This window comes from Salmo trutta, chromosome 3, assembly GCF_901001165.1.
Source record: "Salmo trutta chromosome 3, fSalTru1.1, whole genome shotgun sequence".
NCBI lineage: Eukaryota > Metazoa > Chordata > Actinopteri > Salmoniformes > Salmonidae > Salmo > Salmo trutta.
The window spans coordinates 37,001,301-37,013,667 of NC_042959.1; positions in this window are offsets into that span (position 1 = coordinate 37,001,301).

Genomic DNA, 12,367 nt, shown 5'->3' on the forward strand with positions numbered 1-12,367 from the left:
TGTAGGGTGACATCTTTTGGATGGGACGTTAAACGGTGTCGTGACTCTCTGTGGTCACTAAAGATCCCATGGCATCATTTTGTAAGAGTATGGGTGTTAACCCCGGTGTCCTGGCTAAATTCCCAATCTGGCCCTCATATCATCATGGCCACCTAATCAGCCCCAGCTTCCAATTGGTTCATTCATTCCATTCCTCTCCAATGTAACTATTCCCCAGGTTGTTGCTGTAAATGAGAATGTGTTCTCAGTCAACTTACCTGGTAAAAAAAAGGAGGTCAATGCTTGCGTATGTAGAGCATCTAGAAAGTTCTCATGGAAAGATTGACTGGGTGTGCCTCAACTCTTTGCGGGCTCTTTCTAAGGTAAAGGTTTTGCTGTACCACTGGCTATCTGACATGTGCTCTTCCACTCCTTCTGAAAGGCCTCACTCCTCTCTCCACTTCCCCCTTCCACACGTCAACACTGTGCACTAGAGAGGATATCAAAGACAACCCATGGGGGAACTTACCACCATACCAGTAAGGTCCCACATCCACTCCCACTACACTCTGAAGTAGAAACCTATTCCCATAATACACCACCGCTTACTCAGATTTAGCCCTCCGACCTGACACATTTTTTAAGAAAAGTGGGACGTAGCTACATGGAATTGTTTGTGGAGTACAGCAGGTCCGTCAGTCGGTGTGTGTTTACACTCTTAGAAACAAGGGTTCCAAAATGGTTCTTCGGCTGTCCCCATAGGATAATTTTTTTGGGTTCCAGGTACTGTAGAACTATTTTTGGTTCCCTGCAGAACCCTCTACATGGAACTCAAAATGGTTCTACCTGGAACCAAAAAGGGTTCTTCAAAGGTTTATCCTATGGGGACAGCCGAATAACCCTTTTAGGATCGAGATAGCACCTTTTGTTCGAAGAGTGTATCTGTGCATGTGTGTTTGTGTGTGCGTGTGTGTTTGTATTAGAGTGCGTGTCTGTGCATGTGTGTGCGTGTGTGCGTGTGTGTTTGTATTAGAGTGCGTGTCTGTGCATGTGTGTGCGTGTGTGTGTGTGTGTGTACACTCAGTCCTATGTGGATTTACAGTGTCTTCTCCCAGTGTGGACAGGACAGGGTCCCCCAGAGACATGGTCGGAATGTCCCTCCCACTCCTAATAATAACTCATCATCAGGGATCAGGGGGACTAGGAGCACACAGGGGTTTGGGAGCGGAAATGCCTCAGAGGACTGGTCCAGTATTCACAAAGCGTCTCAGAGTAGGAGTGATGATCTAGGATCAGTTTGGCCTTTTTTTTATTCACAATGAATGAGATCATATGGACAGGGGTGACCTGATTCTACATCAGTACTCCTTGTCTGAGACGCTTTGTGAATATGTGCCGTGGTCATAAAGAGAGAGAGAGAGAGAGAGAGAGAGAGAGAGAGAGAGAGAGAGAGAGAGAGAGAGAGAGAGAGAGAGAGAGAGAGAGATTGGGTGAGAAAAGAAGAGAAGGATTGAGAGTAAGAGGTGAAGGAGAGAGAGAGAGGAGCACTAAGATATAGAGATCCAGACAGGGTTGATCTTGGAGAAAGTTAGTCTAGAGCTATGGACATTTTTAAAATGTTGGCCTTCCATCTTCAAATGTTATCTTCCACCCCAGACACACACAGACACCCACACAGTCTTTGTTATACTCTAGTTGATGCAGATGTTTTGCAAGGATTCATTACAGACACTAAACAATAGACATTAAATGTACAGTGCATTCTGAAATTATTCAGACCCCTTGACTTTTTCCACATTTTGTTACGGTACAGCCTTATTCTAAAATTAATTCAATTGTATTTTTTCGTCACCAATCTACACACAATACCGCATAATGATGAAGAAAATACAGTTTTCTTCATCATGGACAAACTGAAATGGTCCACCCACACAGACACAGAAAGCACAACAGCGCAACTTCATTTCAAAGAAATTTGGCTTGTCACCTAAAACACACAAACGTTAACAGATGCACAATCGAGAGCAAGCTGTATCCCCGCCTGGTACGACAACTGCTCCGCCCACAACCGCAAGGCTCTCCAGAGGGTAGTGAGGTCTGCACAACGCATCACCGGGGGCAATCTACCTGCCCTCCAGGACACCTACACCACCCGATGTCACAGGAAGGCCAAAGAGATCATCAAGGACAACAACCACCTGAGCCACTGCCTGTTCACCCCGCTATCATCCAGAAGGCGAGGTCAGTACAGGTGCATCAAAGCTGGGACTGAGAGACTGAAAAACAGCTTCTATCTCAAGGCCATCAGACTGTTAAACAGCCATCACTAACATTGAGTGGCTGCTGCCAACATACTGACTCAACTCAAGCCACTTTAATAAATGGACTTAATAAAGGTATCACTTTAAATAACGCCACTTTAATGATGTCTACACATCCTACATTACTCATCTCATATGTATATACTGCATTCTATAGCATCTACTGCGTCTTGCCTATGCCGCACGGCCATAACTCATCCATATATTTATATGTACATATTCTTATTCATTCCTTTACATTTGGGTGTATAAGGTAGTCATTGTGAATTTGTTAGATTACTTGTTAGATATTACTGCACTGTTGGAACTAGAAGCACAAGCATTTCACTTGACATGCATTAACATCTGCTAACCATGTGTATGTGACCAATACAATTTAATTTGATTTGATTTGAGGTAGACTCTGATCAAGTTGTAGAAACATCTCAAGGATGATCAATGGGAAAAGGATGCACCTGAGCTAAATTTCAACTCTCATAGCAAAGGGTCTGAATACTTATGTAAATAAAGTATTTATGTTTTTTATTTTGAATACATTTGCAAAAATGTCTAAAAACCTGTTTTTGCTTTATGGGGTATTGTCATTATGGGGTATTGTGCATAGATTGATGAGATTTTACTTTTTTAAATCAATTTTAGAATAAGGCTGTAACGTAACAACATTTTGAAAAAGTCAAGGGGTCTGAATACTTTTCAAATGCACTGTACATGTCTATGGGATACATAATATCCCTGATGGCTATTCCATGCGAGAAATTGCCAAGAAACTGAAGATTTCGTACAACGCTGTGTACTACTTCCTTCACAGAACAGCGCTAACTGGCTCTAACCAGAAGAGAAAGAGGAGTGGGAGGCCCCGGTGCACAACTGAGCAAGACGACAAGTAAATTAGAGTGTCTAGTTTGAGAAACAGACTTCTCACAAGTCCTCAACTGGCAGCTTCATTAAATAGTGCCTGCAAAACACCAGTCTCAATGTCAACAGTGAAGAGGCGACTCCGGAATGCTAGCCTTCTAGGCAGAGTTGCAAAGAAAAAGCCATATCTCACACTGGCCAATAAAAAGAAAAGATTAAGATGGGCAAAAGAACACAGACACCGGACAGAGGAACTCTGCCTAGAAGGCCAGCATCCCGGAGAAGGCCAGCATCCCTCTTCACTGTTGATGTTGAGACTGGTGTTTTGCGGGTAGTATTTAATGTGAGTCGCAGAGTAGGTGAACGGATGATCAACGCATGTGTGGTTCCCACCGTGAAGCATGGAGAAGGAGGTGTGATGGTGTGGGGGTGCTTTGCTGGTGACACTGTCTGTGATTTATTTAGAATTCAAGGCACACTTAACCAGCATGGCTATCACATCATTGTGGAGCGATACGCCATCCCATCTGTTTACTACATGATTCCTTATGTGTTATTTAATTGTTGTGATGTCTTTACTATTTTTCTACAGTGTAAATCCTTGAATGAGTAGGTGTGTCCTAACTTTTGACTGGTGCTGTATATAAATATATAGAAAACATGTTTCCTGGAATGCATTAGATCAAACACTACAGAGAAAAATATAGTTTGAAATCTTTGAGTTACAATCAAACTAACATTTGAAATGGTATGTGTATTCTTTGTATTAATAAGTGGCAAAATCCTTTTGATAAAATATTTGTCAAATTAGTTAGACTTTTAAGGTTCACGTCTAAGTGAATATTTTTTTTAAATTCCTTTAAATACAATTATATTTCCTTCAATTCAAATTGAATTCAAATTCTGCCTCCCGTGGAGTGTGGCCAAATGATATTCAATTCAAATTCATTGTTTGAATTGAATGAAATTCTGAAATTCCAAGTTGACCCCAATCCTGTAAGACAGGGACATTAATACATGGACAGGGTCGATGCTGAGAAAACCCCCATGAGAGAACACTAACAGCAGTGACTTGAAGAGTGAACCCGTGCAAAACATTGGCTGGTAAATGTTTAGCAGAAGTCACCTTTAGGCACAGATCTAAGATCAGATCATCCTCCCTACTGGAAATCCTAACTTTGACCATGAGGGCGTAATGCTATACTGGCCATAAGCATCATTCACTGAGCTTAGCAGGGATCAGGGAACAGAAGATGTGATGCCTGCTGGAAAGGGCGGTGAAAGAGAGGCTTGAAGATTACCATTTTGAACAGTAGTTATCAAACACTAATGGAATCAGGAAGAAATAAATGCATTACTTGAATTATTCACATATCAACTGTAGGCGTACAGGCCATGGACATGTACTGTAGGGTATGTACTATAGACATGTACTTTAGGGTATGTACTATAGACATGTACTTTAGGGTATGTACTATAGACATGTACTTTAGGGTATGTACTATAGACATGTACTTTAGGGTATGTACTATAGACATGTACTTTAGGGTATGTACTATAGACATGTACTTTAGGGTATGTACTATAGACATGTACTTTAGGGTATGTACTATAGACATGTACTTTAGGGTATGTACTATAGACATGTACTTTAGGGTATGTTGGAGGCTTCTGTCCTTTGGCCTCTGGCTTGTCCCCTGCAGTTTTTATCTGGATGTTTTTTCCTGTTTCTGCAGCTCCAGAAAGATCCTGATTCAGTCACAATACTGTGAATCAAATCAAGGCCATGAGCCCTCTCACTGCTTAACGGAGCATGAGTCAAGGTTCATGAGAAAAAGTTATGGAAAGTGTGTGTGTGTGTGTGTCTGTGTGTGCGTGCGTGCATGCATGTGTGTGCGTACGTGTGCCATATGCCTTTATTTATGAATATGCATCCTGTCCATGGTATACGTGTAGTCGTACATTCCTCCCAACAACCCACAGGAAAAGGAGTCTTCCCTGAGCAGAACTGTCTGTGCAGTCACCACTAAGCCAAGGTCCTCTCCTCTGTTTGTGACAAGGGTGGGTCCCAATAACGGTTCTTCGTACAAAAACATCTGTAACGGTTTGCGCCACAAACTATTACCCGACTACAAAAAGCTGAGACTTTCACGAACACATACATGTATTTTGTACATTTGTTTTGCTATATGACGCTCACAAGCCACTTAAGAGTCGTTAAAAGGTAAGGGGTTATTCTACATAGAAGATCATAGGAAATCCCAGGACATAGTGTCTTTAAGCTCACAAAGTTGCTGTCTCAAACTCCAAACTCCGCACAGTTGTCACTGACTAGTTGGATATTCATCCATTTTTACTTGGTGGATACCTTTGTTTGTTGACTTTTGTCAGTAAAACTCATGAATGCAACTGTTTATGTCAAATTGTTTTGTGTTCTACTTATAGCCCTGGTTGTCCTGAAAAAAAGAATTGTAAAACACTTCAATGTGAGGTTAAATATGATGGCAGAGCAAACAGATTAATGAAAGCAGTGAAATTCTTATTTTTTACTGGGGGATTTCCTGATTTCAACAGAGTTTTTAAACCCTGTTGAACCCTCTCCAATCCACTCCTACCCCCTACGCCCTGTATGTGAGTTCTGATCAGTCCAGGAAAAGAGGTAGCACACAGCAACCAAGCCAAGGAGGACAGGCCAGTGAGAGATCTGGTACAAACTGAACCATAGAGAGGGAGAGAGACAGACCAACAGCCAGGGAATATACTGTACACACAGACTAAACAGGGAGGTGTGAGACTCCTGGAGTGTTGGAGATTGAGAGAGCGAGAGAGAGACAGAGGGATAAAGATGGAGAGAGGGAGAGAAATGGAGAATGACCAGCAGAGATAGAGAGAAGATGGATGGTCGCTTTGAACTCAGCCGAGTGCTACTACTCTCCAGCAGGTTCAGAGGAGAGCACAGAGGCAGCACGGCCATCGTAATTCAGAGCAACAGGCCTCTGTTTAAGCCATAGAGGAATTCAGTGGGGGACCGGATTTAGTGTGACTCCCCACAGGTCACATGCAGAGCAAGGGAGGCTACTGATTATTCCAGAGGGAACATACATTTGGCAGGGCTAACTCATTGTTCAAAACAACATGGGAGGGAGGCTTCTGATGGAAGTGGTGGGGAGGTGATTTACCTTGACACCACCTAGCAGGTCAAATTACAGGGTCTTTTGTGGGGGTACTTAATGTATTTCTGGTTTGAATGTTTTTAAAGTGGAGATGAACCATCCAATTTTATGAATTCTATACAGTGCTATTATTCCGTCATTGCAAAGTTACAGTATTTCACATTTCACCTGTCTGAATTAGTGTTTGTCAACTTGTGTTCCTAGTGACTCTTCAAGTTGTACCAACAATTGACAGTCAGATTGTTAGAAATTAAAGTTTAACAACGGCAGTCTACCAGAGGATCAGACACAATTTCCCACACAGTTGTCCCATTCAAGGCACTGCATCTGGGAGCTAATGAAACATACATCTTCTGTCTCCACTCCGTGACACCTGCTTATTGGAATCAGCTGGAGGATAGAGCACAGTGGCGGGAAGGAAATACACTGTCTGCGAAGTTGGACACCATGGAAATTGTGGGATTTTCTGATATATTACAAACATACTGTCAATCAATAACTAAGACTCCTGCGGGGAGAGAGAGCTCTTTTGTTGCAGTCTGTGAGACATGAGATGAAATATACATTGGCAACGATAGAGGACAGTGACAGCAGGGAGTGTTTTTGTTTATTTAACCTTTATTTAACTAGGCAAGTCTGTTAAGAACAAATTCTTATTTAAGATGACGGCCTACCCCACCCCCGGCCAAACCGTCCCCTAACCCAGAAGACAATGGGCCAATTGTGCGCCGCCCTATGGGACTCCCGATCACATCCAGTTGTGACATAGCTTGGGAACGAACCAGGGTCTGTAGTGACTCCTCTAGCACTGCAATGCAGTGCAGTGCCTTAGACCACTGTGCCACTTGGGAGGCCTAGTGTGTGGTTAAACTCCTAATGTGTGCTTTAAGATAATAGTCTATAGAACTTGACATGCCAAACTATTGATACAAAATGTATCTGAATTGTTTTGATGATATTTATTAGGGCACGATAACAAAGGGGAGTAGGAATCAGCTGTTTGTCAAAACTTGAACAGCTGTACTACAAATGCATTTCACTTAATATAAGGCTTAGAAAAGGCTTAAAAGACTACTCCTTATTTTTCCAAATCACGCAATAATTTTTTTTCTGCCAAGAACACATAGCCTCCAATATAGGAGCATTTTACATAGTTTCTCCCTCCCTTTCCCTCGGTTTCTATTTTTCACTCTCTCTCTTCTTCCCACTATCTCTCTCTCTCTGAATTCCATTGTGTCTGCTTTCCCAGTAGAAAATCTTCCCACATCTCATGGATCTCTCCCTTCCTCTCTCTCTCTCTCTGAACATGCTGAAGGCTTTCTTGCACAATCCATCAGCTCCTCCAGCCAAGAGGGGTGACCAATCAACACAATTACTCCAGAGTTGCGCAATCCGGTCAGTCTCTGTTACATTGTTGATGAAAAAAAAAGTTACTTTTTTTCTCCATCTCACTGCGAGCACCCTGGAAACACAGTACCATTACACAGCCCCACTTGGTCCCATGCAGGTCTGGCGGGTTGGCCATTGAGTTCTCACAGACCCCTGCAGCATTTCAATTAGGCTCAAGAGTGGCTGGTATGCACTTTTAATCGTTTCCTGTCTCTTAGGGCCACCAAGCTCCTGTTGGTAACAACTATACCCATCATCTCGTGGAGCTTTTGGTAAATAAAATAAAGTATATAGTCTAATAATCCATTGGATACTTCTTTACTTGAGTAAATACAACCAAACAAAGAGAGAATCTGAAGTGTTACGACGGAGTTTGCAGGGAAATAGCTGTTTATAACACAGGAAACTAAAAAACTATTATGAAATAAAGGAGAGGAACACATTTCTGACTGCCCCCACCCACCAAAACATTGCAGTTTATTTCATAAGCACGGAATCCCTGAAGATATAAACAACTTCTGCTCAAATGTATTACATATGTCAAAACTGCACTTTTTGAATAACTTTTTTATTCTTCTACTCCCTAGCAATAAGCACAGTTGGAATGGAAGACAGGACTGGCGAAAGTGAGGGAACAGTATCGTATAGTCTTATTTTTAATACTATTTAAACCAGTGGTGGAAAAAATACCCAACTGTCGTACTTGAGTAAAAGTAAAGATACCTTAATAGAAAATGACTCAAGTAAAAGTGAAAGTCAAACAGTAAAATACAACTTGAGTTAAGTCTAAAAGTATTTGGTTTTAAAGAAACTTAAGTTATCAAAAGCAAATGTAATTTCTCAAATATGCTTAAGTATCAAAAGTAAAAGTATAAATCATTTCACAAATGAAATGGAACCATTTTTATTTTTTATTCATTTTTTTAAGAATCGCCAGGGGCATGCTCCAACACTCATTTACAAATGAAGCATTTGTGTTTAGTGACCCCACCAGTTCAGAGGGAGTAGGAATGACCAGGGATGTTCTCTTGAGAAGTGCATGAATTGGACCATTTTCATGTCCTGCTAAGCATTCGAAATGTAACAAGTACTTTTCGGTGTCAGGGAAAATGTATGGAGTAAAAAGTAAAATTTGTCAAAAATATTAATAGTAAAGTACAGATACCCCCCAAAAATACTTAAGTAGTACTTAAGTATTTTTACTTACAGTGCCTTTGGAATGTATTCAGACCTCTTAACTTTTCCACATTTTTTTAGGTTACAGACTTATTCTAAAATTGATTACATACATTTTTTCCTCATCAATCTACACACAATACCCCATAATGACAAAGCAAAATCAGGTTTTTAGAAATTTTGCTAATTTATAAAAAAAATCAAAAACGGAATTATAACATTTACATATGTTTTCAGACCCTTTACTCAGTACTATGTTGAAGCACATTTGGCAGCTATTACAGGCTTGAGTCTTCTTGGGTATGACACTATAAGCTTGGCATACCTGTATTTGGGGAGTTTCTCCCATTCTTCTCTGCAGATCCTCTCAAGCTCTGTCAGGTTGGATGGTGTCGTGACTTTACTTTCATTAATCTGATGACTGTTATTTTTCTCATCAAATAAGTATGTTGTTACCATTAACTCATTAGGAATTGGGGCACCACGAGAGCGGTTCTTTAACCTCTTATGGCTAGGGGGCAGTATTTTCACGGCTGGATAAAAAACGTACCCGATTTAATCTGATTATTAGTCCTGCCCAGAAACTAGAATATGCATATAATTATTAGCTTTGGATAGAAAACACTCCAAAGTTTCTAAAACTGTTTGAATGGTGTCTGTGAGTATAACAGAACTCATTTGGCAGGCCAAAACATGAGAAGATTCTGTTCAGCAAGTACCCTGTCTGACCATTTCTTCCCCTTGTTGATTCTCTCTATCTATTACAAGGGATCTCTGCTGTTACGTGACACTTCCCACGTCTCCAATGGGCTCTCAGAGCCCGGGAAAAACCTGAATGACGTAATTCAAAGCCCTGGCTGAAACACACGAGTGCTTTTGCTAAGTGGTCTATCAGCAGATAAAAGACTTAGGCGCGTGACCTGCCCGCCCCCCCGCCTTTCTGTTTTTCCCTCTGTTTACAGACACGCAGATTCCCGGTCGGAATGTTATCGCTTTTCTACGAGATAAATTGCATAAAAATTGATTTTAAACAGCGGTTGACATGCTTCGAAGTACGGTAATGGAATATTTAGAATTTTTTTGTCACGTTATGCGCCATGCGCTCGACCATGATTTACCATTCTGATAGTGTCTAGAACTCACGAACAAAACGTCGCTGATGGAACATAATGATGGATTATTTGGGACCAAACCTACATTTGTTATTGAAGTAGAAGTCCTGGGAGTGCATTCTGACGAAGAACAGGAAAGGTAAGACCATTTTTCTTATAGGAAATATGATTTTGGTGAAGGCTAAACTGGGTGGGTGTCTAAATAGCTAGCCCGTGATGGCTGGGCTATGTACTTAGAATATTGCAAAATGTGCTTCATCCGAAAAGCTATTTTAAAATCGGACATATCGAGTGCATAGAGGAGTTCTGTATCTATAATTCTTAAAATAATTGTTATGCTTTTTGTGAATGATAAAGTCTTGTCTTTAAATAGCTGTAAATAGTCATATGTTTGAAAAATGGAAGTTTTAGGATTTTAGAGGAATTTGTATTTCGCGCCACGCCCATCATTGGATATTGGAGCAGACGTTACGCTAGCGGAACATCTAGATGTAAGAGGTTAAAGAGTTACCATTTCCCAAATTAAATTCTAAAGGTCTTTACCTATTACATCCATAAAGAGTCAACTTATTAATCGTAACCTCGTATCATATCATAATTCTGAAGAGTCGTAACCTCCTGCATCTGCAAAAACCCCAGCCTTACTTATGATTCAGTACTACACAAATTATTTATTTACTAGCTAGCTAAATGGTAACAAAGTGTGAGAGAGAGAGACACAACGTTGGTACATTTTAGAAACTACTCTCACAGTAATCATATACTCTGCCCACGAACCTCCGCCCGTTTGAAGTAAGAAATCATGAATGTATTTATGTGTAAATGTCTTGATTCTTCAAGCATTTCTGTTGGAAAGGTTGTTGGGTCTTTTTGCAGCATGCTTGTAAGGCTCTGATTGTCCAAAAGCGGTCCACACCCATCTTCTACTGTTGCTCTCCTCTGCCATTGCCCGGCATCCCGCGACCTGTCGTGTAGTCCTGAACAGAACTACAGAGCTCACGCTACTTTCGCTCTGGAAGACCTTTAATCTTTATTGAAGATTAATCTCTTTAGTGGGTCCTATGATTGAGTGTAGTTTGGCCCAGGGGTGTGAAGGTGAACGGAAATGCACTGGAGCGACAAACCGCCCTTGCTGCCTCTGCCTGGCCGGTTCCCCTGTCTCCACCGGGAATCTCTGCCTCTAACCCCTATTATGGGGCTGAGTCACTGGCTTACTGGTGCTCTGCCATCCCGTCCCTAGGAGGGGTGCGTCACTTGAGTGGGTTGAGTCACTCAAGTGACTCAACCCACTCAAGCTGGTGGTTTGAAGATATCCCTCTGGTGGTGTAGGGGCTGTGCTTTGGCAAAGTGGGTGGGGTTGGCCCTGTCCGGGCATATCGTCGGACGGGGCCACAGTGTCTCCCAACCCCTCCTGTCTCAGCCTCCAGTATTTATGCTGCAATAGTTTATGTGTCGGGGGGCTAGGGTCAGTCTGTTATATCTTGAGTATTTCTCCTGTCTTATCCAGTGTCCTGTGTGAATTTAAGTATGCTGTCTCTAATTCTCTCTCTTTCCCTCTCCCTCCCCTCCCGGTGGACATGAGCCCTGGGACCATGCCTCAGGACTACCTGGTCTGATGACTCCTTGCTGTCACCAGTCCACCTAATTGTGCTGCTGCTCCAGTTACCACTGTTCTGACTGCTGCTATGGAACCCTGACCTGTTCACCGGACATGCTACCTTGTCCCGGACCGGCTGTTTTTGACTCTCTCTCTCTACCGCATCTGCTGTCTCTAACTCTGAATGCTCGGCTATGAAAAGGCAAATGACATTTACTCCTGAGGTGCTGACCTGTTGCACCCTCTACAACCACTGTGATTATTATTATTATTATTATTTGACACTACTGGTCATCTTTGAACGTTTGAACATCTTGGCCGTGTACTGTTATAATCTCAACCCGGCACAGCCAGAAGAGCACTGGCCACCCCTCAGAGCCTAGTTCCTCTCTAGGTTTCTTCCTAGGTTCCTGCCTTTCTAGGGAGTTTTTCCTAGCCACCGTGCTTCTACATCTGCATTGCTTGCTGTTTGGGGTCTTAGGCTGGGTTTCTGTATAGCACTTTGTGACATCAGCTGATGTAAGACGGGCTTTATAAATACATTTGATTGATTGATTTGTTGAAGATAGCCAGCCATGTCGATGTTTCTCAGTGGGGGGGATGAGAGTAGCGTACTATGGTTATTTAAGAATAGTAGTAGAATGGTCCCACTTAAATTTGCTTTTCTAGATACTTTACTTAGGACAGCTAATCAACCATACCACTGATAGTCCGAGGGGTAACTTTATCGTCTCTACCTCGTGTTGAGATTCAAAGTTTAAACCA